General features: G+C 31.1%; 1 protein-coding gene across 2 annotated transcripts in view; it reads right to left on the bottom strand.

Moving 5' to 3' along the window:
* LOC106683743 (N-deacetylase and N-sulfotransferase sfl) overlaps positions 1-13,048 on the bottom strand; it is a gene marked incomplete at its 3' end in the record, with an annotated part of 703,925 nt that overhangs the window by 614,784 nt on the left and 76,093 nt on the right.

Consider the following 13,048-nt stretch of genomic DNA (forward strand, 5'->3'; position numbering starts at 1 on the left):
ATGTTTTTAAGTTACAGGAAAAGAAATAACATCAAACAGTTTAACATTATTATTTTTCCAGATAATAGAGGTTCTGAAAATAATTTAAAAAAAAAAAAATGCTATCATGCAGTATTTTCAAAATATCACTTATCACAAGGGCGATGAGCTTCCTCATCTTTTTATACAGTTATTTCCTGGTTTAGTTCATCCATAATATTAACTAAGGATATAAGATCCATTATGAATGAAGCTTTCTGAGGGTCATCATTGGCTGAAACCAATTACATTGGTGAAAAAAAAAAATTCAAACATTAAAAAAATATATATGTGAGATATTAAATTATTTATAATATTAGTCAAAATAAATTAAGAAATCATAGTGACATTAATTCCACATTACGTCTATTAAATAAAAGTTTTACAAAATTCGTAAAGGAATGGAGTCTGCGAGTTCTTTAAGTTATTTATAATATTAGTCAAAATGAATTAAGAAATCATAGAACTACATTAATTCCACATTACATCTATTAAATAAAATTTTTACAAATTTCGTAAAGGAATGGAGTCTGCGAGTTCTTTAAGTTATTTATAATATTAGTCAAAATGAATTAAGAAATCAGTCATCAGTCATGAATTAAGAAATTACGTCTATTAAATAAAACTTTTACAAATTTCGTAAAGGAATGGAGTCTGCGAGTTCTGTAATCCTGTTGTTAATTTCTTTCGCCATCTGCTATTGACTATTTTACAATTTTTTTTTATCCTATCCTGCTGTCAAAACAAAAAATTAAAACGCTATATTCGTTAATTTATTTATCTCTACCATGGACGTTTCGGAGGTACTGCGCCGCCCTCTTCAGCATCAATTGTTATCTGTGAATCGTATATCCCTAGGATATTTTTTCTTACCTCCGAAATTTGTATTTTTTATATTGGAAATACAAATTTTGAAGGTAAGAAAAAACTTATGTCTAAAAATCTAAATATAAATTTAATTACAAGCAATTTCGCCCTTTCACTGTCACAAGGCATTCTAAGGGAGTCGGTTGAGTCCACTGAGGGCATGGTTAACAATATTGGCCCATGAGCGCTGGCTAGAAGAGTAGAGGGGGAGGGACCGCTCCACTGGTCTCCTCTAGGAATAACTATCTTTTCGCCTCATATTTTACATTTCCCGCTGAAGAAAGGGGATGCGGTGTCCTAAAAACGTCCAAGACAAAAACAAATAGAAGTATCTACGGCATATTCTTTACTAGCAGAGAACGTTGATACACTTATAACGTAGGCTAGAGGGTTGAATAGCCTGTGCACAAAAACCACATGTAAGATATGCGTATAACAAAAGAAAATTAAATTAAAGATCCTTCTGATATACTAGATATCGTATTTTTTTGTCAAGTACAATACTGTTATTTACTAGATATTTATACGGGGCATTATTAAGGATCAAATTGAAAATATCCGGGAAGCGATAACGGCGCGCTGAGAGGACGTGTCATCTCCAAGACGAGGCCCTCATCCGAGATTATTACCGCCATCTTGGGAATAGGCGCTACCATAAATCACCGGTATCTATCCCAGTCCAGTCTCCGATAGAAAACCATTACTTCACGGATCCTCCGGGGACATTTTTTAAAAGACAGCCGAGCCATAATAATCCATTTGTTAGCTATATCTCCGCCCCGGTTCAGATAGCGTAGGAAAATAAGAGTTTGGCTCCCAGGGAAAAAGCACAAATCGTAAGACGAATATAAAAAGGGAAAAATCAGCATTCATTCTTCCCGCCTTCATGAATTATGGAATACTGATAAAACTGTAATGGTTATTCTAAGGATGAATAGTAAGGAGCTCGTTCCATCTTTACATCTTGGGTTTTGTGTCCAACCACGACATGATATAAATGTTGAAACTGTACCACGGTTTATTCAATTAGTTGAAACACTATGTTCATATGAAATAATTAGATCACAAATTTATTTTAAGCAAATAGAAACTAGTAATATAATGTAAATCACAATGTATTACAATTCGTGATAAGAGCACATAATTAAATTGTGGTTACCCGTACATATAGTAGCTTTTATTTCTACATCAATATAGCTATTACTTATCTAATATATCAGACAATATGAGTTATATTACAGATCTTATAACAAACTCATAAGAGAAAATGTGTTCCATGTATGTGTCGTAGTCATAACCTTGGAGGCAAGTTTATTACACGCGCTTCACAATAAGTATTAAACTATGGTTTACAGTTATTTTATAGTATATTTGTTAGCAAATAAAAACACGAAAAGCAACGAAAAAATAAAACAGTATGCAACAGATTTTTTAAAAATAATATCGGAGAGGAACAGAGAAAAAAAAAGAGGGATACTGAAACTTATTTGAGTGAAACTTTATTTCTGTTAAAACAAAGTTACAGTACTCTCGTGATCCTGTACTTGTAATCATATCCTATTGTCAACAATAAATGAGACCGAACCATCGATAATTTCATACATTAATATTTAAAAATGTATTCTGAGTTTTAGAGAGAAGAAACATTAACATTTGTAATGCCTTTATTTAGATTTCACTATATTTATGTTTAATATTATAACTATGTTTAATCTTGGTTATTAATATCTTTATAGGCATTATTATCAACACAACATAGAAACATGGAAATTGTTTCTTCCATTGAAGATACAGCCCCAGGGTGGGAATATCAGGGTTCATGTATTCCTGAAATTAGTTTATTAAAACAAATAAAATCTTTAGCTTTATACATTGGTGTACAAAACAATACTAAAAGAGTATTAATGTATGAGTAGATAAACATATATCCAGGTTCGGGAAAGTAGCCCAATTTTATGACTGGATCTTCTAAACATAGTAATTTTTTTTTATTTATACTTATTAAAAACAATTATTAACTGTTTAGCAGAAAATCTTCTAACTAATGCATACAATATAATTTTCTTTAAATATTAAATGATTATTTTTTAAGAAATTAATTTCGTAAGAAAAAAAAAAATAAAGCAAAAACAATTTAGATGCGGAGAATAATAAAAACAAAATATGATTGAAGACATACAAGGACAAAGCCACACAGCGAATTGGAAAATACTATTATGCAACAAATAATTACAATAGGAATTAAAATGCAAACGAGAAACAAAAAGTGAAAGAAGGTTGGAAACAGAAGAGAGGAGAGAGATGGGAAGATTGGCCCACACCCTTCCCCTATTAAAGAGTCAATTTATCAATTTATTCCCAAATCGAGGGCCTATTTGATTTCCCGATCTCTAACCCCCTCCCCTCCGAGAAAAAGCCAATTTCCTCCATTAGTGTCAGCTCACGGCCCTAACTTACACACACCCGTCTAACAACCCCACACAAAGTCGAGTAATTTCCTATTGGCGGATATAAATTTTTCAAAGCCTTGTTGAATAACAACCTGGTTATGTCTTAACTTAAAAATTCAGCACCTTATATTTCTCATCTTATATCGAATATTACACTTTGATTACGTTGTAACAGTTACATTCACTACTTTAAAAAATTATTATTACACAATGGTATATTGTTTAAATTAATTATTTATAATACCGGTAAATAATGAATATTAAAAAAGTGTTTGAGAATTTTTATAAGCATAAAAAAGTAAAACACAAAAATTATAATGGAGGATAGTGAAGTTGAATTTCGAGCATCTTTGCGGACCTGTGGACTTGGGTCTGAAATGAAAGGAAAATCGGGACAATAGTCTAACAATAAAAAAACCTCAGATGAGTACGCTTCCGAGTATTCAAGCCTGTAAACCCGACAGCATTGTTTACATGCTTTTTTTATAATGGAAAGCTAACAAGCTTGAAACAACTCAAAGCACTACTCCTAATTTGTTTCTTGCCAGTTTTACATTTAGTAATTTCGATAAGTTTCTATCCCAATAATAGAAACTATTCATATAATTAACTCTTGCTGAAATATTAGACAGCTAAATCCATTTGGGAAAAAATGTCACTAAATTATATTTCTTATTATTCATATTTGAAGATATAAAACGAATGGCAGAAGGTTTATTGTATAATGTAGTTGGTATAGGCCTAAATGTTATACATAAAATCAACATAAAACGATTAACAGTACTTTAGGACATTTAGAAATATTTATAGAGTGTTCCTTCCAATAATAGTCTCTCCTGGTGAGTTATATTTTTTAGTAATTATACTTGGGAAAATAACGATTTGTTATATAGGAGTGAAATAACGTTTGTACAATACAGTGAATATTGTTCTAAACATTGTGCTGGGCGTTATAAGATAAACATAAACCCCGGAACCCGTTTTAACTGACACCGGTATTTTAAGAATTTCTGAATATCGTTAAAATAAATTCTTTAAGAAAAGAAAAAAAGAAAATGTAAAAGTACATCCAATGAACAAAGAATTAATAAAAAAAAGCTAAAATATACATGCAAAATATAAATAATTTAAAACTTATAACCAGAAGAACGTAATAATTAAGTGATTCTAAACAGTAATCTGTATAAAATAAAAATAAATTGTCACTTTTTTTATCGATAAAATTTTATGATTAATATAAGTTATATTAACCTATATACTGAACACGTAATGTTATATTTCTGCTAATAAGATGGTTGGAATACAATCTTGTTGCCTCGATAGTTGACGGTAATGGAACATTTCAGACTTCCTCTGACGAAACAAAATGATTGCTTGTTGGTTGACATTGGTTGGATATCGGGAGCGATCTCATTAAATGGAAAAATTAAAATGACGAATGACGACCAACTCTCTAACAAGCAATTACATCCTCAACATTCCCTAACAGACAACAATAGACTCGTCCACTGGCAGGATTTTAAGTCTATAGCGATTAATCCATAACATCACAACGATATGCAAATGCTTGTCATAAATACAACAAACCTATTTTCTCATACTTCAAACAATGTAACAAGATAAACAAAAGTACTGGTAAACATTTCTCAAAACGATAAATAAAACTATTTCTAATTTCCATATAAACAATAAAAAAGTAAATGGGTAAAACACACTGCATTTGTAGTAAACATTTAACCAGACAAGAATCAATAAATAAAAAAAAATAATTTCGAAACATAAAGTAAACATAGTGATTTACACAAATGGACCTGGTTCATAAACAAGTACTGTAAACATTAAATAAATAAAACAAGATATCAAAACATTATATGTACTTTTCCCAGGGTCGAATGGTTTTTGTAAACACAAATTACTATTTTAATATCGGAAACGTCTACCACAGATTAAACCGCTGATAACTACGAGATTTGAAATTGCGACTATGATACAGCTCCGTTTGGCATTACAAGAAGTAGCAATAGTGTGAAATACGAAAATTTAATAGAGAAAGCCATACATTTTCTGTCTCAGAATTTCGTCTAGTTAAAGAACACCCTAACCCTATAATAACAATAATAAACCTTTACATATTTTTAGTTGTTTGTATCTATTACATCCCTGATGAAGCCCTGCCAAGTGGGGCGAAACGTTACTTATAATAAATAGTTTTTTACTGTTCCAGTTATTTTTGACCGCACCCGGGCAATCTTTCTTTTATTAGTTGATAACACTTATTTAACGTTGATAGTTGTCTATACATAGACAATATGCGATTTTAAAATAAACATATTTAATGTTTATTAATAAAATCATAATTTAAACATTCATAGAATTAATTTAAAACCTATCTGAAAGCGATTTAAAACATACACCAAGAACTCAATAGCTCAAGAAATATACGAAATATAATACATTTTTTTTTTTTTTTTTAAAACGTAAGAATCATAAATAATCAATCTAAAATATTTATATAACGGGACAATTTATTCCAAAGTAATTGAAATAATTTTTATTTTTGTTGAAGTATATGGGTAAAAAAAAAAAAAATCAACAGTGTTTGTTTTTCTTATAATTCGATTAATAGGAGAACAATAAATATAATTATCTTGAGCAAAAAGAATATTAAAGGCTGATAATTTCTCACACATTGATATGAACAGTGATACTAAAATTAATTAAATTTATGGACAGTTAAGTTTAAGATTTAATAATTTCTGTAGGAACGCCAAGTCACTTTGGATTGTTGATTTTTTCTTCTGTTCAATGAGTCAGGAACGAAAATATTAATTAACATTGTACAAAATCAATCAAATCAATTTATTTAAAAGCATTTAATAAAATAAAATGCACCAATAAAATTTTAACAAAGTTCCAATACATTCTTAACGGGATGGAAAACATTTATGGGTAGAGTCGGCCACCATCCGAACAAGAGGGGGAACAGAGAAATAAATTTAAATATGCCCGCTCGAGAAGAAAAACATACGAGGGTGTGGTGAAGGGAGGGGAGGGTAAATAGTGTTATGTAAATGTTAGATAATGTATGGCATAAATCGGCTTGGGGTCATGCTAATAATCTCCCACAGCAACCCTTCTCTTCTAGGATTAGCTCAACTTCTTCAGTCTTCTTTAGCGAAAAGGAAGGCAAGTCTTAGCTCCTCGAAGGAGTGCGGTTATAGTTCAACCAGGACGATATATCATTCACTTGTGGTAACGAGACAAATATTGCGATATATCTTAATTTTTAATTTAAACGAAATATGAATAAGATAGAAATTTACGTGGCTAAATAAAACAGATGTTTTTTAAAACTTTTTTTTTTTGAAATTAAATAAGAATTCGAATAGGTCAAAATCAAGGGTTTTGGGGATCATTAAAAGCAATATGAGTGCTGTTTAGAGCAAAACGTGTATGAAAAGAATCTGGTATGCACATCACACAATTATTGCTTACCATCCTACTCTAGGGGTAGTCATGATATTGTGTTAAATGTAAAATGTTTTACCATGTTAAATGTATAAATAAGTATATCACTGTGAGCAGTCCTATTTAAAGTCATGTTAAATGATAAATGCATAAGAGCTCCTAGCGGATTTTCTGAGCAACTTATTTAGTAACCTTTCCTTCCAAAACTTCATGTTATTGTTTACTTATAAGTTTTGATTACAGTTATTTATTACAACATGCCTAAAATAAGACAAAAGTAGAAGTGTAAAAGTTTGGCTACTGATTGTCTTTTTTAAAAAGTCCAAAACACAAGACAAAAGAAAAAAAAACACAAACTACAAGTAAGTAACCTAACACCGCAACAAATAAAACGGTGACAAGCTCAGCTGGTCTGTTTCGTGACGTCTTTCTCCATTTAACAGACTCTCAGTCATGTTACATGTTATATCGTTTTAACATCGTAAAAGAAGACAATATTTCACCATTTAACATAAGTTTTTCCATTTGACACAACACGCTTTAACCTGTTAAACTAAAGATCGTGAATACCCCTTCTGAGATTAAATTAAACCCTGTAAATCTCAAAACGGCGGTTTCTTAATTATTAAGGGTGACCACCCCTTACAATATATTTCAAATATAAGAGAAATAAAGTATAATCTGACTACTGTTACAACAACCACGTAATAACAATAACTATCACATTCCTTCATGTTCTATATCCATCTATTGCTTATCACAATTAAAGATGAGAGATTTTTTTTTAAATAATAAAAATTCATGGTATTTACTTAAAATACAATCTATATGTTTCTGTTACTATGTTAATGGCTTTTGTTTAGTTCTAAAAAAGGACTATCAACTTTGTCGATCCTTAGAATACAATAGTTCAGTAAAAGATAACTTATGAATGAGATCGAGATAGATCGGGTGCTCTCGGCTACAACGAACAGTGTTTTATCTGCAGAAGTTATTTCTTGTACAAATTATAGTGTTTTATTATGGTTGAGTTTAGGAAAAACTATTTGACCTTGGGAAAGGAAGTTACATACCTAGTTTAAAAACAATTCAGTGATTTAATGTTTACGAATCCCGTGTTTGTGCAATTATTTTTGTTTATTTAATGTTACGAGTTTGAGTTTTTTTTCTTTCTTATCCGAAATCAAGAGGGCACTTTCATTATTTCAAATTTCATAGTTATCAGCGATAATTGGTAAATTAATAATAAGGTGTGGATAGTTGACCATAGATTAATACGTGGATAAGATGATCAGGGGTGTGGTCAGAAAATAAAGAAAAAATTATTTATTTATACATATAAATAATTGTTTTTGTTTATATGTGTTTATTTGCTGACCGTACCTTCCAACCATCTTCTCCACATGTTTACTTAATAGTTGTGTTTTCGTCTAGTTGAGTTAAGGAAAAACTATACGACCAGGAAAAAAATTGATTTACTGTTTCTGAACCAGGTTCGTTTGGGTAAGAATTTCTGTTTACATAATGTTAAAAGAGGTGCTACTTAACAATTAAAGTGTTTTTTTTTAGCTGTCAGGTCCTGTCTGGTTTAATTAATGGTTTACAACTGGTGTTCCGGTAGTGGGACGGGAGAGCCTTGTAAGTGGGCTGCGCTTGGTCTGCCAACGCATATTTTGTAACGAATTATTGTTAGAACTGTTTAGTTGTTTACCACATTTGATGTTTTATTGTTGTTTAGTGTAGAAAGGGTTTTCTCAGGTAAACTTGGCATAAAAGTGTCTCAAATTGCGCATTTAAGAAACATAACTTTCAAAACCTTTCCTTTGGGGATCCCCTTACCCTCAGGCCAAGAGTGGGGTTTGTGGCTCAGTGGTCCGCAGACTTCTACATGGGTGGGAACCACTGGGTCAAATTTGACAGCAAACAGTATTTAGACCTATGCTTACTATATAAAAAAAAAAAAATTGTTCGCTTTCTAAAGCCATATCGTAATCTTAGTATCATACAATGAGTAAAACATTGAGTATTTTCTCTCAGATTATTTTATAATCATTCAGATTTCCACTAGGGAGAATCATATAACACCGTAAAAGAATTTAGAAGGAGGAAAGGTTTTTTTTTTTATAATTGGAGTAAAAACACACAGATATAACTAAATTTGCTCAACTGGTAAAAAACAGCTCTTTCGTTTTTTTACTTTCCTAAGTAAAATAACAATAAACTCGCCTTTTTTCAGTGGCAGGAAAGTAAAAAAAAAACTTCGAATAATTCTGTACGATTCTAATGGTTAAAAAACCTCTACGTACGAAATCCTGCTTGGGTGCGTAGCGGTGATTTGTGTTTGGCCATGTCTTGATCGATAAGGGTTTAAAAAATCTGAAGATGCTTTCATAACAGATCAACGTAAAAACAAATATTCAATAACGGGAATGATTTGTATTGTAGTATATTTATGCAAAACCAAAATCAATACAATAATAAGGAGATAATAATATAAAATAAAAATTAACAGAAAATAAAATAAATATGTATATATAGCTGACCGTAAAGATTTAAATAGAAGAAGATGGTCAGGGTTGCGGTAAAAAAAAAAAAAAAAATAGTTTTAAACTTTTTTAACGTTCTTTTTTTGACCGCACCTCTGACCATCTCCTTATATTGAAAATAAAATAAACAGGCTTAGTTCGTTAACTAATTTTTTTACTTCTCTACTAAGTTTTACATAATTGAAAACAACTTTATCTGACTGAATCGCGGTACACAATGCTAATGACATTCTAGAGTTGGTAAATACTAATTTACATAGTTTCATTTTATTTATTTATTAATGCAACAGCACGGTTTGATAACTGGAAGAAATAAATAAGTTACCAAGAAATTCGCTATAAGTAACAAACACTTATCGAAAAAAAGAGTGTCTCTTCGAACACATATATTCGGCATAACGACAACTAATCCAGTTTTAAGAATTTAATTGCCTGGAAAAAAGAGTCTAAAGCAACTTTAATTTGCTGTAAAAATTTATGAGGGTGAATGGCAAAAAAAAAAATGACATTAGCTGATTATGAAAGAATTAAAAGCGTTCCTTCAGAATTCATGAAGTAGGAACGCCAATTAACTGAAGCAATTAAGCTGACAATATAGTAGACAATTACAGCGAAACAAAATAAATAAATAACGTAACGGTCTATGTTTGCGTGTTAAATTAGGATGAATAATGGGTTTTAATCATCATAAAAATTTGTAATCAACTGCACTTGAATTCTGAAGAACATAATGAGAGCAAATTTTAAAATCGATGGAGGTAACACATATTGAATCAGCGATAATAAGATATAGACTGGCTCTTCACAGAAATAATTGTAAAAGATATATGAGGTGTAGATAGTTGACTGTAGATTAATGATTGGAGAAGTTTGTCGGGGGGGGGGGTGCGGTCAGCAAAGAACAACATAAATAAACAAAACCACATTTTTAAAGATAATTAAAGATAATCTGTAAAAGACATATGTTTTCTGACCATGTTAAGTTCGTTGTTTTAATTCTTAAATCGCGAATGGAAAATTTCGGTTCCGAATAAAACACTTTTTTTTGTGTTAATACTAAAAACTGTTAATACTATAAAAAAACTGACAATAAACGCTCAAGTTTTTCATCATCAACATGCATACAAATATTCATGATTAAATTTTATTCAGAAACTTGATTTATTTTTTATCCCACTAGTAAGAGTCAGAACAGACAAATGATCAAACAATATAAGAATGACCCATTTCTTGAGCTATCTCAACATCAAAGTAATGCACTTCTCATATTTTAATTGAATGAAGTAAATACCGAGTGAAGAAATCTACCTAATTTAAGTTAATTGCTAAAAATAATTCATAAAGTTTCGTTTATATAAGACATTACATTTTTTAAATCACATCGCTGAGTAACGCATTTCGTTTTCATACTTTATAGCCCCTTTGGCAGACAGTGATGAGGAGATAGGATAGAGGGCTGGAGGGCGGAGGGTTTTTCAGCCTAGCCTAATGAAGCGGAGAGAGCGCCACCTGTTGAGGGTATTAAGTTATACCGTTCGGCCGTCTTACTCCCGATCGATCCTTGTGGCTCGGGTCAGCTCTGTCCTATCTAGTACAATCTATTCACCTTTTGTTTTATGTATTAAGAAGTTCGCAATTGTTTAGTAATTTATTTTTTGTTTGCCTGCATAACTAAATTGATTATAAAGCTCAAAATATATAAATGATGTTAAACGGTAACATTAGCAAAAATAATTGCCTGTTAAGGGAGGGTAAGGAATCCCTTTCGAAAGAAGAGATGGATTTGACTACAGAAGGACAGACTAACAGATCCGCTTAAAAGAAATCCTACTGAAGCGATAGATGAAAGCAGAATGAAATTCAAGGTTAAAGGTGATCGGATAAGGAATGATTTGTCGGATGCTGCAGCATAGTAAGCTGCATATAACTATAAGGACAATCTGAAAATTCTATTCTATTCGACGATGGACAGTAGTATGGGGTAACATCCAGGAAGAAGGCCAGGAAACACTACGACAGTAGGAAAGAAAGGCCTCTTGTTAGATCAAACAAGAAATCAACAACAACAAAAATCAGTTGGTTTAGTTTATTATCGTAATACACAGACATGCCTCCGTTTGAATCAAAACCTGTTTTTTTACTGCGTTTAGGCGGCCAGGCGACCAGAATTTTGTAAAAAAAACACGAATCTTGCAAAATTGTAGAAAAACCCTAAAATTTGCATTGTTTTTCAAAATAAAATTAGTGTTATCTGCATGTTTTCTTTATGATTCCAAGTTTGGTGGAATTCAAAGCTAGGAGACAAAAGATTACTACTGTGCAGAAATTAGGTCCCTACTTATGACAGTTTACTCGAACTATCACACTGGCGGTAACAGTTCTATTTTATTTTTCGAATCGTGCTTGTCAAAGAGATAAAAAACGAATAAATAATAAAATAACAAAGTTGCGTGATCATGGTTTATTTATTATCAATGCATTATATATTTAATTTTTAAAAAAAACAACAACATTATTTTGCAAACATTTTTAAATGAGTGCAGTTTTAAACTGCCAGATAAAAATTGAGTAGGTAGTAAGCCATGTATAATTGAACTCCTATACACGAGAGATTCGAACAAACATGATTAACATTCAACTGATTACATAAACAATGCCTTTAGTATTCTTAACGACTAGGCCATTTGCGAAGGAACTTCAAGAACAGGAACATCATTACGAAACCATGAACTCAATGCTAATGATGTCATCGCTAGATACATCAGACATTCCTTGACAAATTTAGTTTGGACCCTTCGAACAATATTTTTATTACAGTAAAAATGAACCCCATTTTCAGAATAAGACTTATCCAGAAGTATTGCGTTGTATGTTTTCTAATTTCTATATAGTACCAATAAATTAATAGCAACAATTAATAATCATCAAGAACATATACTAATTTTATATACGAATTAAGCACACAGTAGGATATATTCATATAATATAGTATAGTTTATACAAGCATCGTCTATATGATTTGGAGCTAACAGGAAAAAGTTCATATCCCTTTTTTATCAAAATAACTACTGTGCTAGTGGCTTCTTACACCGCTGTGCCAAGTACGTGTTCTGAATATATCCCGTGAACTGGACTATTGAGTTGTACAACACAAATAGACTCTAACAAAAAACAAAATTTTCTCACCTGTGAGTGCTGTCTCAAGTCGAAAATACTCGCAACAATTATCTTCTGTAATACAAATATCTTGCAAAGTAAAATATTATCAAATGACACGGTATCGAGCTTCTTTCAATAAGTCAGAATACCAAAATCATGAAGTTTTTAAAATCATAAGGAGTTGTCCAAAAAAGGAGAAATTTGAAAAATATATACTGAAACTTAAATCTTTTCGAACTTCTGGGAACATGCTGGCAAACAGTTCCTTGGAGGTTTTTCGTTGGAACAAGGGGAATGGTTCAAACTTGGAAGAAAAATAAATACATTCAACAGCTAAGTTTGGACAAGTGTCTTAACTGCTTATTTACATTTCAACAAAGATCTGTATTGAAATTCAGACTGAGAATAAATAGGAAATCTTATTCAAACACTTTAGATATAGAGTAATAGAATAGCCTAGAAGATTACTTTTCAATAAGAACGAACTTGGTAGTGTGTGTATGTGTGTGTGTGTATATATACATATACATATATATATAT

The sequence above is a fragment of the Halyomorpha halys genome, unplaced genomic scaffold, assembly GCF_000696795.3.
Source record: "Halyomorpha halys isolate HHAL.00 unplaced genomic scaffold, Hhal_1.1 Scaffold511.1, whole genome shotgun sequence".
Lineage (NCBI taxonomy): Eukaryota > Metazoa > Arthropoda > Insecta > Hemiptera > Pentatomidae > Halyomorpha > Halyomorpha halys.